Source organism: Pleurodeles waltl, chromosome 4_1, assembly GCF_031143425.1.
Source record: "Pleurodeles waltl isolate 20211129_DDA chromosome 4_1, aPleWal1.hap1.20221129, whole genome shotgun sequence".
NCBI lineage: Eukaryota > Metazoa > Chordata > Amphibia > Caudata > Salamandridae > Pleurodeles > Pleurodeles waltl.
In genome coordinates this window covers 641808736-641830815 of record NC_090442.1, presented here as the reverse complement: position 1 = coordinate 641830815, position 22080 = coordinate 641808736, and the positions used below count along the sequence as shown (strand labels likewise).

The 22080-nt window shown below is 47.8% G+C and overlaps 1 protein-coding gene across 2 annotated transcripts in view; it reads left to right on the top strand.

Annotated features, from left to right (window-relative positions):
* Window positions 1-22080, top strand: part of SCAF11 (SR-related CTD associated factor 11) — an 828633-nt gene that overhangs the window by 54662 nt on the left and 751891 nt on the right. The gene's annotated exons all lie outside the window — the stretch shown is intronic.

Here is a 22080-nt window from a genome sequence, read left to right as displayed (position 1 = left end):
AAAACAAAATTAAAAATCAGCACTAGTAATTCAATGACTACAATGTTAATAACACCAAAGATCCACATGTTTTTTTATTAATTCTCCTTGATTCTGAGACAAAACTGACTTTATAGGCATTTGACATGCCACAACTCAAGGAAAGTGGAGAACAGGAGTGCTTTTTCTTCCTTGATCCTTGCCAAGAAAAGTCTAGCACTATATGGCAGTAATAACACTTTGTTCCAGCATAAAGGTTGCTTCTGATTTTTATTCTCTGTGGTTCCTTACTTTCCAATAACAAACTTTCCTTAAGCGGCAAGGTTTTTCTTTAAGGACCAGCGTGCACTCTTTTGCAACAGTCTGTAGCTGGGTTATTGTGCACTGCATTTAGTTTGGGCTAGGTGCTAATTATTTTTCTTTCTAGGTAGATAACCCTACAGTGGTTGCCCCTTACCCTTGAAAAAATATAGGAACATGCATCATGTCTCTGTACCTTTCTCTAGCACATCCCCCAGATGTTTCCCTGTTGTGCTCACCATTAACACTTCTTACGAATTGGCTGAGATGGAGGAGGCATCAAGGCTTATTCCCAGTTGCCAGCAAAACTGCAAAGACTCAGGGAAATTAGCTTTTATATTTAGGTGGTAGGAAGGACCTCCCCTTCCTGTAGCTGAGCTTCTAATGGGTGAAGAGCTGCCTCAGTTTCTCTACTGCCGCTTTCAGATTGTCTCAAATGCTGCTGACCTCACCCCCCCTTTAAAATGATGGACTTCTATCTGAACATCCAGAAACTCAATTTTAGGCTCACCGATTTGTTCAGTTAGCTGAATTTTATGAGGCTTGGAGTTTAGCTCAGCCACAAATTCTGTAGCAGATGCCAGATTCCCTCTCCAGATCACAAAAATATGAAATGCAGCCACAGTTTAACATGTTCTTCAAATTCCGGTGACTGCGTGACCACCTGCTCCTCCTACCAGCCCATGAAGAGATTTGAATAGCTGGGAGCAAAGTAGGTGTCCATCGCAGTCCCCTTCATTTGGCAATATACCAGTTTATCAAACTAGAAAGAAATTATTCGTAAGATAATACAACATCATGTCAACAACCATTTCCGCGTGTAGTAACAATGAGATGGACCGTGCCCTTAAAAAATGTCTGGCTGCCGCTGCGCTTAAGTCCTGTCTGATATTTGTGTTCAAACTACAGAAGTCTTGAGTAACCAGTAGAAAATCTTTTTCCCAAAGCACTCTCTCAAAGTGAGGAAGTGCTTTGTAGCTCTCACAAATGTAGCAAGGGCGAAGACAAATGGTCTCATGTAATTGTCCACATATTTAGATGTGTTCTAGTAGTGACCCTAAAGCCGAAATGATAGGTCTCCCTGGTGGCTTGTTGGCATTCTTGAGGGAAGTTTTGGCCCTCTCACACCACTGCATGACCGTGCGTCTGAAACTATATATATATTTCATCTAAACCAACACCTGTGATATTTACTTACTTAATGAGTTAGACAGGGGGATTATAAGTACCAGCCCGACACCTGCAGATCAGAAACACTTGACCGTAACCAGTATATTCACTGGGTGTCTATACAGCACTAGAAAGATGAGAATACATTGTGTGCTCCTTTTTTGGTTTCTCCTGCACAGCACGTGTGCTGTGCTTGCGAAATCTCACATAATAAAAATAAATCTTGAAATGAACCCACCCCTAACTTAGCTTTCTCCAGTATTGGGTTCTCTTTCATAAATTTACATGCTTGAATCATTCCCCGTCGTCTAAGTGGGAGTCCCGCAGTATCATAGTAAGCAGATATGTAGGAAGTTGGCCTGGTGTGTGGAGAGCAGCTATGGCGTTCACACCTTATACCAGGTCCAGGTATCACCTGTTAGTGAAGTGTAGGCAGAGTCTAGGAAGCCAGGGCTCTCTAGAGGTAGCTGCGGATGAGCAGCCAAGACTTACGTAGTAGACATGCAAAGCTAATGCAGTACCACCATTGTCACACAGCACTTACACACATAAAAGAACCACACCGTGTTATAAAAATAAAGGTACTCTATTATAGTAACTTGAATACTGGATAGGCAATCCCCCAATTGGAGGTGAGTAAACACACTCATATATGCACATTAGCAATCGGTAAACAGAATAGAAAGCAATAGGCATTGGTAAAAGCAATAGCATAAAGTGAGGGCTCTAGGATTGGGCCAAACCATATACTAAAAAGTGGAATGTAAAAGGCAGTCCCTCACCCAAGGAAGTGGAATCAGTAGAAGGGAGCTGGAGGAACTAGGGACCCTAACGGACGAGTACCAGAATGACCTCCAGTGACCATGAGAACAGAGGTAAGTACCTGGATTTCACTGAAACCAACAGGATGACTTTGGAAAAGGATTGTGCAAGACCCAACCAAAACTGGAAGAACCCAAAGGTGGGTCCTGACAGAAGAGGACCTCCGAAGGAAGGGGACCAAGTCCAGTTTGCGTTGGAGTGTCCGTTTGTGGATGCTGGACCAGATTGATAGTGGACAAAGAAGGTCAGCAGTGCAGCACAGGAGTTGAAGAGGGGTCCCAGAAGCGAAGCAAGGGATTTCCCACATCAGCCGTTGAGATGCAATCAGTTAGTGGTGCTGGAAAACCACCATCAAGCCTTGGCAAATGCAAGAGACGGAGAAAAAGACTTGCAAGGCTGAAGAGGACCAGCGAGGTCCAGGGCACTCAAACCAAGGAGGGGAGTATGGGGTGACCCTTAGCAGCTGGGAGAGTCACAAGAAGAGGAGGCAACCCACTAGCAGCAGGCACAGGAGTTGCAGTGAGGCCCACTCAGTACACCTGATAGGGGAGTCCCACGTCGCTGGAGCAGCAGACCGGAGACTGTGCTTTGCAGGAGTGAGTGTCGTGGGCCGGGACTACACAGAGCCTGAAGATCCCTTGGAGGAGGAACAAACAGGCCTTGATAGCTGCAAGAGTCTTGTTGCACAGGGGTACTGTCCTGCAAGGAGAGACAAGGGCTTACCAGCTCCCAAGTTGGACAGCTGGTAGAAAAGACCATGGGAACACTTGAGACCACCACCTGTGATGCAGGATCCACGCTGCTCTGGAGGAGAGAAGATCCACGCAGCCGGTCGTCATTGCAGTTGGTGCCTGCGGATGCAGGGGAGTGACTCCTTCACTCCAAGGAAGATTCCTTCTTACTTCTTGTGCAGGCTGAATACTCGTTGCCCTCAGAGGATGGTTTGGGGAGGCTGCCCCTCCTAAGCTGTGTAACAAAAATTTTCAAGGGAGAGGGTGTGGTCTCCCTCTTACAAAGAAAATCCTTTGTTCTGCTTTCCGCTGCCTGATCTGGTCAAGCAGCAGGAGGGCAGAATCGTGGCTGAGGGGTGGCATCAGCGCGGGCTTCCCGGAAAACCCCAGAAGACTGGTAGGAGCAATGCTGGAGGTCCTCTAAGGAGCCCACAGAGTGTATGGAATCATACAACCAATACTGGGAAGAGTATTGTGGTATGATTCCAACATGTTTGATACCGAACATGCCCAGGTTTGGAGTTAACATTATGTAGCTGGACATAGGTAGTGACCTATGTCCAGTACACGTGTAAAATGGCATCCCCACACTCAAGAAGTCCAGTGTAATAAAGATAGAGTTTGTAGGGGCTCATACAAGGGTGCCCTCACACAGTTACCGGCACCCTGCCCTCTGGGCTAGAAGGGCCTACCATAAGAGTGACTTATAGTGGCCTGTAGTGAAAGGGTTCATGCACCCTTTCACCAGGCTGCAATGGCAGGCCTGCAACACTTTTTACATAGGCTCCCAAGGGTGGTACAATACATGCTGCAACCCATGGAGCAGCCCTCGTGCCCCAGTGCCCTGGGTACCTAGGTACAATATACTAGGGACTTATAAGAGGACGTCAGTATGCTAATTGTGGGATGTGCAAAGTCCTAAGCAACCAAATTTAGAGGGAGAGAGCACAATAACTGGGTTCCTGATTAGCCGGATCCCAGTGAAAACAGTGAAAGCACACTGACAGGCAAAATGTATGGATAACTATGCCAAAAAGAGAGCACTTTCCTACAGTATATATTTCAGTATAATAGGCTGTAAAGGAAATACAAGGTTTAGCTTAATAGGCTATCCGTGTCCTTTAAAAAAAAAAAAAAAAAAAAAAAAAAAAAAGTGGAACAACTGCTAATCAGACGACAGCACTCTTTAGAACACTCCCAACAGAGGCATCTTCCCTCGGACTTTCACCACACATCATGTGTGAGGGAGTCTCCTTGAGCTCTGTTCAGAATTTTCCAAATTTGTACATCTTCAAACATCTATATTTCTGTTTCAGTATGTCAGAACTGGTTAAATAAAGTCTCTTCAGACCTTGTGCCACCTGTGGTAAGAAAGGGCTCCTTTGGAAGATCCTCACAAGGGTTGTATATACTGGCTTCATGCATCCCCCAAGGTGGGAGACTGCAAAATATGCAGAACTTTTTCTACAAAAATCCTCAAAGACCATCAGGGAAGACCATTTTTATGGCTACAAAAACTTAAATCTAAGCCTAGTGTGCTTTCTGAGGAAGAGAGTAGTCCGTATTCCATTTCGTCAGAGCCTTCCAGAAAGAAATGTCTCACCATCAGTCCCCCTCAATGAGATAAAGGAGCCTTAAAGACTCACTACAGATCTGTAGAAGGTCCTCCCCATCAAGAAAAGTCAAACTCTAAACCTGAACCCTTTACACCTTCTCCAACCACTTCTATTAAATAAAGACTACATTATTATCTGAACCTTCAAAGAAGTCAAAATTGTCTACAAAGGCATTGTCAACAACAAAAACATCAAAACCATTGTTGACGACACCCATAGCTCAAAGAACCCAGCCGATGACTCTACCGTCGTCATCACTTTCTCTAGTCGGCACTGATGACCTCTATTTCTTCGTCTGACACCGTAGACAAGAACCGTTGCATCGGTGCCTACACCATCGAAGTCAGTACCACTGTTGTCGACTGCACGGCTGATGACACCGTCGACGATGCAATTACTATTTTTTTTTTATTTTTTAAAAGACCTAGTCTGCAAAATCAAAACAAAAAAAACCATCAACACTACTACACTCGATGACCTTATTGGCGACAGTTTTGGCATCTTCTCACCAGATGAATCTCACTTTCGCATCACGTTCAAATGTTTCTCTGCTAATACTCAGTCTTTTTCTGAATGTTCAAGGCTGTGAAGATGATGATCAAGAAATGTTTGGCACAGGTCACAGCCCCTCTGAATTGCACCTGAAATATCAGGAGGAAGACTATTAGTAAGATTATTATGAGCCTGTTTATCAGTCCCATCACCATGCAAAACAGTATCATCCTTATGTGCCTCCACCACCAACAGGCTTAGTTCAGGTTCCAGCCACCCTTGTGCAAGACCTGCAAAGCATGCTTAAAGACTATAATAAACACTTTCCAACACCAGCTGAAGCGCATCAATTAGCTGCAATGGAAACCACACCTGTGCATAGATCTCCAGAACATCTGCCTCCTGTATGGCTCTGGCTCCTCAAGACGGTCCTTCCTCAGATGGCGACGAAGTTGATCCTGCAGATGATGGAGATGAAGAGGAAGGTGAAATCACAAACAATCGTACCATTATCAGCGAATAGGATGATTACTGTATCCCTGCAGCTTCTCCTCCGATGCCATAACCAGTAGATTCTCCTCCAGGAGAAATCAGAGGTTTTTACATGTTAATGGAGAGAGCAGCCAAGTGTTTTCAACAAAGCATCAGACGATTTGCCAGCCTGCTTAATTGGACATCCAAGACCTAATTCTGTCATTTCTGAAGCTGCACAACCGAGATCTAAAACTCCTTCCACCACTATCACTACCCTGCCTGATAAGGAGGGCAGGTGGTTGGACAATATAGGCAAAAGCTTCAGTCATGTCAGATACCACTGTCGGAGCCGCAAATGCTCTGGCCATCCTAGGGCAGTATGATTGCCATATGTGGTCAGACATTGTAGCATAACTAGATTTTTTACCAGATGATAAGAAAACAGAGACTATTGACATGTTACAGGAAGGTGAGAAAGTGACATCAGAGATTGATTGCACATTGGATATAGCATCCATAGGCTTCAGGCAATTGGTGGGATCTGCTGTTTTTTGGTGCCAGGGTTGGCTTACAACTACAAGGTTTTGCCCAGAAGTGCAGCCGAAAGCACTTGATATGCCTTTTGACAGCTAGTCCTTATTTGGAAAACATGTTGGCGACGTTCTGCAGGCCATAAAGAAGGTCACTGAGAAGGTCTATCTTCTGGGTCCCTCCAGTGCTGCAAAACCCCTTTTTGTGGAGTATGTGGCCGTGGATTTTATTAGTACCGTGGAGGACATCGGAGATATCAACCACAATCCTATCAACATTCCTTCTGCCCGTTTACCAGCAGCTCTAGCCATATAGAGTGCCACCTTCAGCAACCTATTCAAAATAGCAGCCAAGAAGAAGACAGGCTACTTCTGTCAGAGATGCAGCTAGAAAACAGTGACCACCTCAATGTGCCAGCTACAATTCTTACACATTTTCAGTGGTGGCCAGAATTTCCTAATACCTGCATCATTTGACGAAGATCACTATAGACATCAAACATGGCCATACCTTAGAGTTTTCTCAAATTCCACCTCCGACTCAACCAACAAAACTCCTCCCTTTTTTGTCTTCATCTTGTTGAGAAATAAGTTTTCACCATGATGTCCAAGGGGGCCATAGTACTGGTTTAGTTTTCTCAGAAAGGAAATTAATTTTACTCCCATATTATTCTCTTTCCTTGACGACTGGTTGATAAAGGCTCCATCTTCCCAACAGGCCTCAAGGGATACTACCAGATGTCTTCACCTCTTTCAAAGCTTGTGTAAGGAAATGCCTCCTTGGCATGGTTACCCCCTGACTTTTTGCCTTTGCTGATGCTATGTTTTGAATTGAAAGTGTGCTGAGGCCTGCTAACCAGGCCCCAGCACCAGTGTTCTTTCCCTAACCTGTACTTTTGATTCCCCAATTGGCACACCCTGGCATCCAGATAAGTCCCTTGTAACTGGTACCTCTGGTACCAAGGGCCCTGATGCCAGGGAAGGTCTCTAAGGGCTGCAGCATGTATTATGCCACCCTAGAGACCCCTCACTCAGCACAGACACACTGCTTACCAGCTTGTGTGTGCTAGTGAGAACAAAATGAGTAAGTCGACATGGCACTCCCCTCAGGGTGCCATGCCAGCCTCTCACTGCCTATGCAGTATAGGTAAGACACCCCTCTAGCAGGCCTTACAGCCCTAAGGCAGGGTGCACTATACCATAGGTGAGGGTACCAGTGCATGAGCACTGTGCCCCTACGGTGTCTAAGCAAAACCTTAGACATTGTAAGTGCAGGGTAGCCATAAGAGTATATGGTCTGGGAGTCTGTTTTACACGAACTCCACAGCACCATAATGGCTACACTGAAAACTGTGAAGTTTGGTATCAAACTTCTCAGCACAATAAATGCACACTGATGGCAGTGTACATTTTATTGTAAAATACACCACAGAGGGCACCTTAGAGGTGCCCCCTGAAACTTAACCGACTATCTGTGTAGGCTGACTGGTTCCAGCAGCCTGCCACACTAGAGACATGTTGCTGGCCCCATGGGGAGAGTGCCTTTGTCACTCTGAGGCCAGTAACAAAGCCTGCACTGGGTGGAGATGCTAACACCTCCCCCAGGCAGGAGCTGTAACACCTGGCGGTGAGCCTCAAAGGCTCACCCCTTTGTCACAGCACCGCAGGACACTCCAGCTAGTGAGTTGCCCGCCCCCTCCGGCCCCGGCCCCCACTTTTGGCGGCAAGGCCGGAGAAAATAATGAGAATAACAAGGAGGAGTCACTGGCCAGTCAGGACAGCCCCTAAGGTGTCCTGAGCTGAGGTGACTCTAACTTTTAGAAATCCTCCATCTTGCAGATGGAGGATTCCCCCAATAGGATTAGGGATGTGACCCCCTCCCCTTGGGAGGAGGCACAAAGAGGGTGTACTCACCCTCAGGGCTAGTAGCCATTGGCTACTAACCCCCCAGACCTAAACACACCCTTAAATTTAGTATTTAAGGGCTTCCCTGAACCTAAAGATTGAGATTCCTGCAACAACAAAAAGGACTGCCTAGCTGAAAACCCCTGCAGAGGAAGACCAGAAGACAACAACTGCCTTGGCTCCAGAAACTCACCGGCCTGTCTCCTGCCTTCCAAAGAACTCTGCTCCAGCGACGCCTTCCAAAGGGACCAGCGACCTCTGAATCCTCTGAGGACTGCCCTGCTTCGACGACGACAAGAAACTCCCGAGGACAGCGGACCTGCTCCAAAAAGACTGCAACTTTATCCAAAGGAGCAGCTTTAAAGAACCCTGCAATCTCCCCGCAAGAAGCGTGAGACTTGCAACACTGCACCCGGCGACCCCGACTCGGCTGGTGGAGAACCAACACCTCAGGGAGGACCCCCGGACTACTCTACGACTGTGAGTACCAAAACCTGTCCCCCCTGAGCCCCCACAGCGCCGCCTGCAGAGGGAATCCCGAGGCTTCCCCTGACCGCGACTCTCTGAAACCTAAGTCCCGACGCCTGGAAAAGACCCTGCACCCGCAGCCCCCAGGACCTGAAGGACCGGACTTTCACTGCAGAAGTGACCCCCAGGAGTCCCTCTCCCTTGCCCAAGTGGAGGTTTCCCCGAGGAAGCCCCCCCTTGCCTGCCTGCAGCGCTGAAGAGATCCCTTGATCTCTCATTGACTTCCATTGCGAACCCGACGCTTGTTCCAACACTGCACCCGGCCGCCCCCCGCGCCGCTGAGGGTGAAATTTCTGTGTGGGCTTGTGTCCCCCCCCCCCGGTGCCCTACAAAACCCCCCTGGTCTGCCCTCCGAAGACGCGGGTACTTACCTGCTGGCAGACTGGAACCGGGGCACCCCCTTCTCTCCATCGAAGCCTATGCGTTTTGGGCACCACTTTGAACTCTGCACCTGACCGGCCCTGAGCTGCTGGTGTGGTAACTTTGGGGTTGCTCTGAACCCCCAAAGGTGGGCTACCTTGGACCAAGAACTGAACCCTGTAAGTGTCTTACATACCTGGTAAAACTAACAAAAACTTACCTCCCCAAGGAACTGTGAAAATTGCACTAAGTGTCCACTTTTAAAATAGCTATTTGTGAATAACTTGAAAAGTATACATGCAATTGAAATGATTCAAAGTTCCTAATGTACTTACCTGCAATACCTTTCAAACAAGATATTACATGTTAAATTTGAACCTGTGGTTCTTAAAATAAACTAAGAAAATATATTTTTCTATAACAAAACCTATTGGCTGGATTTGTCTCTGAGTGTGTGTACCTCATTTATTGTCTATGTGTATGTACAACAAATGCTTAACACTACTCCTTGGATAAGCCTACTGCTCGACCACACTACCACAAAATAGAGCATTAGTATTATCTCTTTTTACCACTATTTTACCTCTAAGGGGAACCCTTGGACTCTGTGCATGCTATTCCTTACTTTGAAATAGCACATACAGAGCCAACTTCCTACAGCTTGGGACTGAAGTTCCAGAAATCCTTTTGTAGGAAGTTGGCTCTGTATGTGCTATTTCAAAGTAAGGAATAGCATGCACAGAGTCCAAGGGTTCCCCTTAGAGGTAAAATAGTGGTAAAAATAGATAATACTAATGCTCTATTTTGTGGTAGTGTGGTCGAGCAGTAGGCTTATCCAAGGAGTAGTGTTAAGCATTTGTTGTACATACACATAGACAATAAATGAGGTACACACACTCAGAGACAAATCCAGCCAATAGGTTTTTGTATAGAAAAATATCTTTTCTTAGTTTATTTTAAGAACCACAGGTTCAAATTCTACATGTAATATCTCATTCGAAAGGTATTGCAGGTAAGTACTTTAGGAACTTCAAATCATCAAAATTGCATGTATACTTTACAAGTTATTGACAAATAGCTGTTTTAAAAGTGGACACTTAGTGCAATTTTCACAGTTCCTAGGGGAGGTAAGTTTTTGTTAGTTTTACCAGGTAAGTAAGACACTTACAGGGTTTAGTTCTTGGTCCAAGGTAGCCCACCGTTGGGGGTTCAGAGCAACCCCAAAGTCACCACACCAGCAGCTCAGGGCCGGTCAGGTGCAGAGTTCAAAGTGGTGCCCAAAACACATAGGCTAGAATGGAGAGAAGGGGGTGCCCCGGTTCCGGTCTGCTTGCAGGTAAGTACCCGCGTCTTCGGAGGGCAGACCAGAGGGGTTTTGTAGGGCACCGGGGGGGACACACGCCCACACAGAAATTTCACCCTCAGCGGCGCGGGGGCGGCCGGGTGCAGTGTAGAAACAGGCGTCGGGTTCGCAATGTTAGTCTATGAGAGATCTCGGGATCTCTTCAGCGCTGCAGGCAGGCAAGGGGGGGGTTCCTCGGGGAAACCTCCACTTGGGCAAGGGAGAGGGACTCCTGGGGGTCACTTCTCCAGTGAAAGTCCGGTCCTTCAGGTCCTGGGGGCTGCGGGTGCAGGGTCTCTCCCAGGTGTCGGGACTTTGGATTCAAAGAGTCGCGGTCAGGGGAAGCCTCGGGATTCCCTCTGCAGGCGGCGCTGTGGGGGCTCAGGGGGGACAGGTTTTGGTACTCACAGTATCAGAGTAGTCCTGGGGTCCCTCCTGAGGCGTCGGATCTCCACCAGCCGAGTCGGGGTCGCCGGGTGCAGTGGTGCAAGTCTCACGCTTCTTGCGGGGAGCTTGCAGGGTTCTTTCAAGGCTGCTGGAAACAAAGTTGCAGCCTTTCTTGGAGCAGGTCCGCTGTCCTCGGGAGTTTCTTGTCTTTTCGAAGCCGGGGCAGTCCTCAGAGGATGTCGAGGTCGCTGGTCCCTTTGGAAGGCGTCGCTGGAGCAGGATCTTTGGAAGGCAGGAGACAGGCCGGTGAGTTTCTGGAGCCAAGGCAGTTGTCGTCTTCTGGTCTTCCGCTGCAGGGGTTTTCAGCTAGGCAGTCCTTCTTCTTGTAGTTGCAGGAATCTAATTTTCTAGGGTTCAGGGTAGCCCTTAAATACTCAATTTAAGGGCGTGTTTAGGTCTGGGGGGTTAGTAGCCAATGGCTACTAGCCCTGAGGGTGGGTACACCCTCTTTGTGCCTCCTCCCAAGGGGAGGGGGTCACAATCCTAACCCTATTGGGGGAATCCTCCATCTGCAAGATGGAGGATTTCTAAAAGTCAGAGTCACCTCAGCTCAGGACACCTTAGGGGCTGTCCTGACTGGCCAGTGACTCCTCCTTGTTTTTCTCATTATTTTCTCCGGCCTTGCCGCCAAAAGTGGGGCCTGGCCGGAGGGGGCGGGCAACTCCACTAGCTGGAGTGTCCTGCTGGGTTGGCACAAAGGAGGTGAGCCTTTGAGGCTCACCGCCAGGTGTGACAATTCCTGCCTGGGGGAGGTGTTAGCATCTCCACCCAGTGCAGGCTTTGTTACTGGCCTCAGAGTGACAAAGGCACTCTCCCCATGGGGCCAGCAACATGTCTCGGTTTGTGGCAGGCTGCTAAAACTAGTCAGCCTACACAGATAGTCGGTTAAGTTTCAGGGGGCACCTCTAAGGTGCCCTCTGGGGTGTATTTTACAATAAAATGTACACTGGCATCAGTGGGCATTTATTGTGCTGAGAAGTTTGATACCAAACTTCCCAGTTTTCAGTGTAGCCATTATGGTGCTGTGGAGTTCGTGTTTGACAAACTCCCAGACCATATACTCTTATGGCTACCCTGCACTTACAATGTCTAAGGTTTTGTTTTAGACACTGTATGGGTACCATGCTCATGCACTGGTACCCTCACCTATGGTATAGTGCACCCTGCCTTAGGGTTGTAAGGCCTGCTAGAGGGGTGTCTTACCTATACTGCATAGGCAGTGAGAGGCGGGCATGGCACCCTGAGGGGAGTGCCATGTCGACTTACTCGTTTTGTCCTCACTAGCACACACAAGCTGGCAAGCAGTGTGTCTGTGCTGAGTGAGAGGTCTCCAGGGTGGCATAAGACATGCTGCAGCCCTTAGAGACCTTCCTTGGCATCAGGGCCCTTGGTACTAGAAGTACCAGTTACAAGGGACTTATCTGGGTGCCAGGGTCTGCCAATTGTGGATACAAAAGTACAGGTTAGGGAAAGAACACTGGTGCTGGGGCCTGGTTAGCAGGCCTCAGCACACTTTCAATTGTAAACATAGCATCAGCAAAGGCAAAAAGTCAGGGGGCAACCATGCCAAGGAGGCATTTCCTTACACCTTTCTTTTCCCTACAACAAGAATAACTTTTCTGGGAGCAACTCTGGACACATTACTTGACAAGGCATTCTTGTCTGTGGCCAGGCAGCAAAAACTCTCTTCTCTAGCCTGCTCCCTATCCGGAGGAAAGTGTGCTTCAGTTCGCTTGATCAAATCTCTACTAGGCATGATGTCCTCAGCCATTCTCCTTCTAACAAAATGCGGCCCTTCCAAGAACAATTGGACACACTATGGCTCCAGTCAGAAGGGCACTTGAACGATATTGTACATATCACGCCTGTCATGCAAGCAGCCTCACCCTAGTGGATAAACTCTGACAATCTCTCTGTGGGACTAACGTTCCTTCCTCCCACTTAAGAATACATAATTACAACAGATGCTTCTCTAGAAGGATGCAGAGCTTATGTGCAGTATCTGCAGACTGAGGGCAAGTGGACTTCAGATCATTCGAAGCTGCACATCAACTTCTGCACGTTCTTGATCCTGCTGAGGAACATCCAGGAGCCGCATGCGCACTGCTAGTGCAACTGCTTCCCCTTTCAAGTTACTCAAAATAATAGTGGATACTGTTACAAAGTTGCCCATTAATTGCATCCCCAAGTCTAGGGCTGGGGCAGCCCCGTATTCATCTTGAATCTGTTTGAACACTTCTGGTAAGTTAGCAAGTGTCGGTGTACCGTATGCGGTAGTATAGAGTGCGGCAAATACCGTGTCCGTGTATTACCGTTATCTTCTGTGGGAACCATCCCAAATGGCAAGAACATTGTTAATATTCTATGTTTATCCTGAGGTCCTGTATGGGGAAATACTGCTTCCAGTGCATTTTTTTTTTTTTTTTTTAGCTCACCAACACGGAATTGTTCCTTCGGCGGGCACCTTACCCACGATCTAATGTACAGTTGCAGGGTTAATACCTGGCGTCACTGCATGTGGTTGCGCTGGAGCAGCACGTGCTGGGTTTGAATTTAATGTTTGCATTACGAACTGTGCTAATCGTCTGTCGCTGTCAGATCAGTATATAAGCGACGGACTTCAGCTACCGCTAAGTTTTCTACTGCAGGGCGTGGTGTATAAGTGGCCAATAAAGGCCAGGTAGGAACATCATTACTTAGAAAACCTAACTGGTAAAATCGTGTGGCGTAGGACGCCATCAAGCCAATTATGTTCTTGATAAGATAAAGGTATTTCTAAATATGCATATGCTCTGTATTGTCCAGGTACGTTTGCAGGTGTTTAGTGATAAAATGTTTGTGTTTCTATCAACTGCTGGAAATGTGTTCTAAGAATAGAAACTAGCAGTGCCTCATCTCCACCCAAGGGCGGGATGATTGGGCAGCCGAGCGCATGACATAATTGATTTCTCGGGGAAACAGTGGTCACTCGGGTCTCATCCATTTCTCTCAGTTACATTAGTCTTGCATACACAATGACAGAGGCAGTTTATGTTTCAATAAGATTTTAAGGAAGCTACTGCATCTTAGATAGCAAAGCATGTGCTGCAATAACCAGGACGATACAGCATGACAAGATTAAAATTGTGACAAGGAGAGTAAAGCATAGAAATAATGCTACCATATGGTCAATAGACTAATTCCTACCTAGGCTGTAATGGAGCACAGCGTGTTAAGCTCTAATTCTGCCCTTCAGGTTCCCCTGGGAAGACCTCATCCCCCATACCCGAGCAAAGGCCTAAAGTCTGCATAAGCAGCTGTAGCAGAGCGTTCAGGAATCAGTATACAGGCATGTTTCTCTGGCTGGAATCTCCCTCGAACGTGTAAGGGACAGGGAAGTGTTTTTATAATAAAACAGCTGATGTTCTGAGAAAATGTCCCTATGTAAGGATGTGTGTTTTTCTATGAATGTCAGAGACAAAACATGTACCACGTTCACCAGCAACCTATCTTACTGCAGCCTTTGAAGAAGCACAGAGTGAGCAAGAATGTCTTGTTTGAGAACAGAGTGCTGGCCTAGGCAAAAACAGAAAAATAGAAAGGAATAAAACAAAGACGTAAAAGTGGCTATTGTAACAATAATGAAACGAAGCCGAATAAAATATATCTAGGTTAAAGTGCACAGCAGCAGGCCTAGTATGCTAAAATACCGTGCATGGAGGTATAACTAAAATGGATACACAACAAGAGGCCTCTGGTCTCTGGCGGAAAGCAAGGTCCACATTCTGGAGCTTTAGACATTCCGCTCCTCTAAAGTTTTCTGCCAAATATAAAAAGGGGGGCTGATGGAGGTCTTTGCAGACAATACAATTGCCTCATAGTGCTGCAACAAGCAGGGCGGGTGGGGTCCTGTGCTTGGAGGCAGGGCACCGATTCAAGTGGTTGACCAAGCAGAACATCTTTCTGGTAGCCAGCCATCCTACTGCGTCTCTGAATACCAAATTACACAAGCTGAGCACACTGCTGTTGGATCAAAAGTTGTTTCTCTGCCTTAGGTTGCAAGAGCCATCTTTGGCCAGTGGAGTATTCCCTGGTAAGATTGGTTTGCCACTGACTGGAACGTCCAGTGGCAACTCTTCTGTGCAGTAGAGTTTCTTCCATGAAAGTCATTAGGAGACACATTTTGACTGCAATGGAAAATGGATCTCCTGGATGTGCGTCAGCCACTTCCTCGCCTTGAGTTCCAAGAAGAGTCAGGATAGACTTGGATGCAGGTCATCTTAATAACCCCAGACTGGGCCAGTAGAATATTGTACCCAGAGCTCCTGAACATGTGCAGTTGCCCTCTCATTTGGCTACCGCTTTAGGAGTTCCCCCCCTCTCCTGGCAACAGGGGATTTGCTGTACCAGGTTTTCCGCAACAGACACCTCCATACATAAGACTGAAGTGTTTGATCAGCTACCCACAGTAGTCTGCTACCATTGCAGCCTGATACCCTTTCACAAAGTCTTTCTACACTGGGTGAAGTTTGTTACCTGGTGTGGTGCTTGCTCTGTAGGCTAAACTTTGGAATCTAGTGTTTTTTGTTTTATTGTTAGGTGCCCAGTAAGGCTGTTTTACTTTATCAACCATTTTTATTTTTAAACTCCACCTTTTGTGGTGTGTTCCATTAAAAGTCTGACTTAATTGTTGCCCCGAAGCGGTTTGTCTTGTTGTAAGGGAATTTGCACCTTGTGTTGACTTTTCTTATATGCAAATCATATGAGCCAGTGCACAGTTACTAACAGTGACTACTGACACTTAAAACAATCTTCCTAATTGTATCCCCTTTGTGTGCCACTTAATTGAAATGTGGGCGCTCTAGGTAATACTCTAACCATATCTTATTCGCAGTCAAGTTCATGCTGGGGAACCTGGTGGTCTTCTTGCCAAAAGTTTTAACACATTTCCACATTAGTCAGTCCATCATTCTGCCAACATTTTTCACTGCGCCTCATACTGCAAAGGAGGCGAGGCTCCATAAACTTGGTTTGAAAATGTTATGCTTTTACATTGATAGCATATCATGTGTCTGACCATCTCTTTGTAGGATTGTTTGGAGCAAAGAAAGAGGAGACCGTGCAGAAAAGGACCTTGTCAAGATGGATAGTCCTGTCTTCTAAAATCTGTCAGGGCTAAGGCTGCTACAATGGTGTTGGCGAAGGAGGCGCTAGTTCTGGACTTCTACCAGGCTACAGCATAAACATACGTGGACATGTTCATGAAACGCTACTGCCTTCACAGCCAGGGTGTACCATTTTGCCCAATCCTTCAAGCCTTTCTGGCCTGAGTCCACTCCACAGACCCTCTACCTTTGGGGAGGTACTCCTGTGGTATTTATTGCTAAGGTGAGTAATCTCAGTAAGAAGGATTGATCAGAAAAAGTTATTTACCTCTGGTGATGCTCCTTCTGGTGAATAATTTGTAGATTCCACACTGCCATCCCACTGCGTCGTGTGTGGTGGACCCCTGAACGTCATATTGTTCCAGGTTACATTTTGGCTTAACGTCACTTACGGGTGGTCGTGCTCTGTGTATCTGATAGATATCTATTTGCAGATTCTATAACTTAGAATTTCCCTCAGGTGTCAGTCTGGATCTGGAGATTCTTCTAGAGGGGTACCCCTGTGTGCCGTTGGGTGGTGTTGATCGGTTCTGCAGATGCTTCTGGCGCCGTCCGCACCCCTCTGTGGCACCGTCCCATCCTCATTGCTGACTCAAACATGGACCCTGATGGGCTTCATATGATGCCAACTCAGATGCGGGCAAAAGCCTTACCTCCCATGTCTGATCCTGAGTCCCTTTCCTATAGGCGAGGTTACAGTGAGGAATTTGAGGGGGGTCGCTGGATCCTTTAGAATACCAGCTTCTGACCCCAGCATGGGGGCTCCTCAGAACAGGACAATTGCCCACCTCATCGCCCTTCTCTGGGTTACCCAAGTTTCCCTTGAGAGTGCAGTTATCCAAGTCCCTAAGATCACCTCCGCCCCCCTTCTCCACTTCAATAGGGAATCCAAGATACTGGGTGCACTTGGAAAGAGGATGTTTTCTTCTGCCAGCCTGGCATTGCGTTCTGTGAACACTGCATTCCTATTGGGCTGTTATTCCCACACGCTGTGGGATATGGTTGCGCAGGTGCTGCCACAGATCCTAAAGTCGTAAAGGAGGCCTGGGCCGTACTCTCCTAGGCTGTTGCAGATGGGAGGGATGCAGTCAAGTTCGCAATCTAATGTGGACTGGACACAACCAACTCACTGGACAGGGTGGTTTAATCATCAGTGGCCTTTAGGCGCCACGCCTGGTTGAGGGTGTCTGGCTTTTCGGGGGATGTCCAAGCCGTCGTGTTTGCTATTCCCACCACTTACTGGTACCCAAAAAATGACAAGGGCCACCGCCCTATCTTAGACCTTCGGTCCCTTAATCTCTTCCTCAGGAAGAAAAAGTTTTAAATTCTCACTCTCTCAGGCTCAGGATCTATCTGTCCTGGACCCAGCAGACTAGATGGTAGGGTTGAACTTGTAGGGTGCTTATTTCCAAATTCCTCTCTTGCCTACCCATAGACAGCTCTTCTGCGGAGATCAGCTGTGTCAGTCTTCCCATATCTCGATGACTGACTGTTGAAGGTGGGCTGTCGTCTCCCACCTCCACACTATGGCGGATCGCCTGCATTCGCTGGGGTTCACTATAAACATGCCGAAGTAACAGACTCCCTCTCAGATGCTCCCTTCCATCGGAACTGTTCCGGACACTGTGCAGTTTTGGGTTTATCCTCCTGAGCAGCGAGTCCAGGGTATTCAGGCAATGATAACGATGGTTCTGCCTCTAATTTCGGTGAGAATGACTGCGACTGCCGGACTTCATGGCCTCCTGCATCCTGCTAGTGACACATGCCAGATGGCATATGTGGGCTCTGCAGTGGGACCTGAAGTTCCAGTGGGCGCAGCAACAGGGGAATCTCTCCGTCATGGTTGTGATCTCGGAAGGAACTGCACAAGATCTGCAGTGATGGCTAACTAATTGCAATTGGGTCAGAGACCGAGCCCTCTCCTTTCCCCAACCAGATCTGACTGTAGTAACAGATGCATCACTCCTAGGAGAGGCAGAGATCAGAGCCGTCTGGTCTTCAGCAGAGTCCGGACTCCATATCAACCTGTTGGAGCACAGTGTGATCCAGCTGGGATGAAAAGCATTTCTTCCCTCTATCAAGGGGAATGTAGTGCAGGTGTTCATGGACAATACCACCGCCATGTGGTACTGCATCAAGCAGGATGGGGTGGGGTCGTGAACCCTTTGTCAGGAGGCTCTGCGACTCTGGATGTGGCTGGAACACCAACACATTTTCTTGGTGGTCAACAGCTGGTGGGCTCTCTGAAAGCCGTAGGGGACAAACTCAGCTGACAATGCTTAGTCAATCATGAATGGCGCCTCCATCTGAAAGTGGTGCATGGTCTCCTTCAGCAGTGGGGAGAGCCTCTGTTAGATTTGTTTGCCTCCGCAGAGAATGCACAATGTCAGAAGTATTGCACTTTGGAGTTTCTAAGGCGGCAATCTCTCAGCGACGATTTTCGTCTCGAGTGGAACTCTGGCCTCCTGCATGCCTTTCTGCCCATACCACTTCTGCCCTGAGTTCTCAAAAACATAAAAATTACTGGACTCGTTATCCTTGTGGCTCTGGACTGGGCATGAAAAGTCTGGTATCCCAAGGTACTGAACACCACCTTCGATCCTCCGATCAGACTGCCCCTTTGGGAGGATCTTCTATCACCGCAGCAGGGGAGGTTTCTCCACCCACCCAATTCTATCTAGTCTCTGCCTTCTTGCATGTGGATTGAGCTGTGACAATTTACAGCTTTTGACCTTCTGCCTAAAGTCTGTAGTGTAAACTTGGCAGCTTGGTGTCTCTCCCAAAAAGGATATACGCTTGTTGTTGGAATAAATTTGTGGCATGGTTCACAGACTAGTCTGTTGACCCTCTTTCTGCCCCTCTCTCTGAGGTTCTGTTTTTACTACAGCCCATCAGGTCTCTGCTATGGACACTCGACTGTTATCTGTCTGCCATTTCTGCTTTTTTGCAGTTGCCTGATAAACCTTCCTTGTTTAAGTCCTCTATTGTAAATAGGTTCCTTGAAGGCCTTACTAATATTTTCTCCATTCATTATGTCCCTATGGAATTTGAATTTAGTTTTGACATTTCTGATGTGTGCTCCTTTCGAGCCTCTCCACATTTGTACTCTCAGGCTTCTCACATTGAAAACAGCCTTCCTTGTGGCCATTACATCTACCCACAGTGTGAGTGAGCTGCAGGAATTGTCATCTGAGCTGCCCTACCTTTCCATCTCTAACAAAGTGGTGCTTCGCACTAAGACCTCCTTACTGCCAAAAGTGGTTACGCCCTTCCATGTAGGCCAATTCATCATCATGCCTACTTTTTACGCCCCCCACATCCTTCTAAGGAAGAGGAGAGACACCACCTCCTGAACGCAAATAGAGCATTGGCGTTTTACCTTGATTGTACCTAAGAATTCCAGGTGGATGATCAACACTTTGCCCTTTCTTCGCACCTGCATAACCCACAGTCAGTGCAGAAGAGAACCATCTCCAGATGGGTCATTCTCTGCATTAAAGTGTGCAAAGCACTGGCTAAGGAGGCTCCGTGCTCATTCTACCAGAGCTAAAGCTGTGACTACTGCGTTAGCGTGCGGAGTTCCAGTCCTTGACATCTGTCAACATTGATATCCCTGCACACGTTTCCCAAACACTACTGACTGGACAATGCGGTCCGTAGGGGTGGGCACTTTGGCTGATCGGTCCTGCAGGACTTTCTAGTATGATCTTAGTTTGTGGACCCAACTACGATGTTGGTATTGCCTGGGTGTCTATTCTAAGGTAAGGAATCTGCAACTAGATGTTTGTATCCAATGAACTAGTTACTTACCTTCGATAACACCTTATCTGGTAGGGACAATATCTAGTTGGGGATTCCTGACGTCACTGTGCTGGAGTGGTGCCTATATAGGAACCGCAAAGTCATTTCTCACGCGGACAATGCTGATGACGGAGGTGGAGCTGATCAACCCCACCTAACACTGTGCAAGTGGTACTGCTGAAGAAAAGTCTCCGGATCCAGAATGACACCTGGGGGAAAGAAATCGGCAACTAGATTTTGTCTGTCAGATAAGGCGTTTATCAAAGATAAGTAACCTGTCCTTCAGCATGCAAATGGAGGAAGATACACTGCTGCCACATGCAGAGGTGCCAATTTTATGCTGTTCTACTATGTCACTTCCTTCTGGGGGTGGAATAGACTCCTTACTAAGCCACATTGTGCCACCTAACGACAGACAAGAGCATTGCTGATTCAAATAAATAAATTAAAAAAAAAAATGTATCTCAATCCAGCCTGACTCTTAGGGATATTCTTAATGAGAAGACTTTTGTTTAGTGCCCACAAGTAAGTGTAATCGAAGATGAGTAACCTCCTCTTGAATTCTGAAACCATTCAATGTCAGACAGTTTAAACACCCCCCCTAAGGTAGTGTAAAGAAATGGCTCCCTGTTGCAGTTACCCCACACTTTTTGCCTGATACTGATGCTGACTTGACTGAGAAGTTTGCTGGGACCCTGCTAACCAGGCCCCAGCACCTGTGTTCTTTCACCTAAAATGTACCATTGTTTCCACAATTGGCACAACCCTGGCACCTAGGTAAGTCCCTTGTAACTGGTACCAAGGGCCCTGATGCCATGGAAGGTCTCTAAGGGCTACAGCATGTCTTATTCCACCCTAGGGACCCCTCACTCAGCACAGACACACTGCTTGCCAGCTTGTGTGTGCTGGTGGGGAGTAAATGACTAAGTCGACATGGCACTCCCCTCAGGGTGCCATGCCAACCTCACACTGCCTATGGCATAGGTAAGTCACCCCTCTAACAGGCCTTACAGCCCTAAGGCAGGGTGCACTATACCACAGGTGAGGGCATAGGTGCATGAGCACTATGCCCCTACAGTGTCTAAGCAAAACCTTAGCCATTGTAAGTGCAGGGTAGCCATAAGAGTATATGGTCTGGGAGTCTGTCAAAAACGAACTCCACAGCTCCATAATGGCTACACTGAATACTGGGAAGTTTGGAATCAAACTTCTCAGAATAATAAACCCACACTGATGCCAATGTTGGATTTATTAAAAAATGCACACAGAGTGCATCTTAGAGATGCCCCCTGTATTTTACCCAATTGTTCAGTGCAGGACTGACTGGTCTGTGCTAGCCTGCTGCTGAGAGACAAGTTTCTGACCCCATGCGGTGAGAGCCTTTCTGCTCTCTGAGGACAGAAACAAAGCCTGCTCTGGGTGGAGGTGCTTCACACCTCCCCCCTGCAGGAACTGTAACACCTAGCAGTGAGCTTCAAAGGCTCAAGCTTCGTGTTACAATGCCCCAGGGCACTCCAGCTAGTGGAGATGCCCGCCCCCTGGACACAGCCCCCACTTTTGGCGGCAAGTCCAGGAGGAGATAATGAGAAAAACAAGGAGGAGTCACTGGCCAGTCAGGACAGCCCCTAAGGTGTCCTGAGCTGAGGTAACTCTGACTTTTAGAAATCCTCCATCTTGCAGATGGAGGATTCCCCCAATAGGATTAGGGATGTGCCCCCGTCCCCTCAGGGAGGAGGCACAAAGAGGGTGTACCCACCCTCAGGGCTAGTAGCCATTGGCTACTAACCCCCCAGACCTAAACACGCCCTTAAATTTAGTATTTAAGGGCTCCCCAGAACCAAGGAACTCGGATTCCTGCAACCTAAAGAAGAAGAGGGCTGCTGAGCTGTAAAACCCTGCAGAGAAGACGGAGACACCAACTGCTTTGGCCCCAGCCCTACCGGCCTGTCTCCCCCCTTTGGAAGAAAACTGCTCCAGCGACGCTTTCCCCAGGACCAGCGACCTCTGAATCCTCAGAGGACTGCCCTGCTCTAAAAAGGACCAAGAAACTCCCGAGAACAGCGGCCCTGTTCAACAAAGACTGCAACTTTGTTTCCAGAGGAGCAACTTTAAAGACCCCTGCAATTCCCGCCAGAAGCGTGAGACTTGCAACACTGCACCCGGCGACCCCGACTCGACTGGTGAAGAAACAACGCTACAGGGAGGATCCCCAGGCGACTCCAAGACTGTGAGTAACCAAAGTTGTCCCCCCTGAGCCCCCACAGCGACGCCTGCAGAGGGAATCCCGAGGCTCCCCCTGACCGCGACTGTCTGATTCCCAGATCCCGACGCCTGGAAAAGACCCTGCACCCGCAGCCCCCAGGACCTGAAGGATCGGAACTCCAGTGCAGGAGTGACCCCCAGGAGGCCCTCTCCCTTTTCCAGGTGGTGGCTACCCCG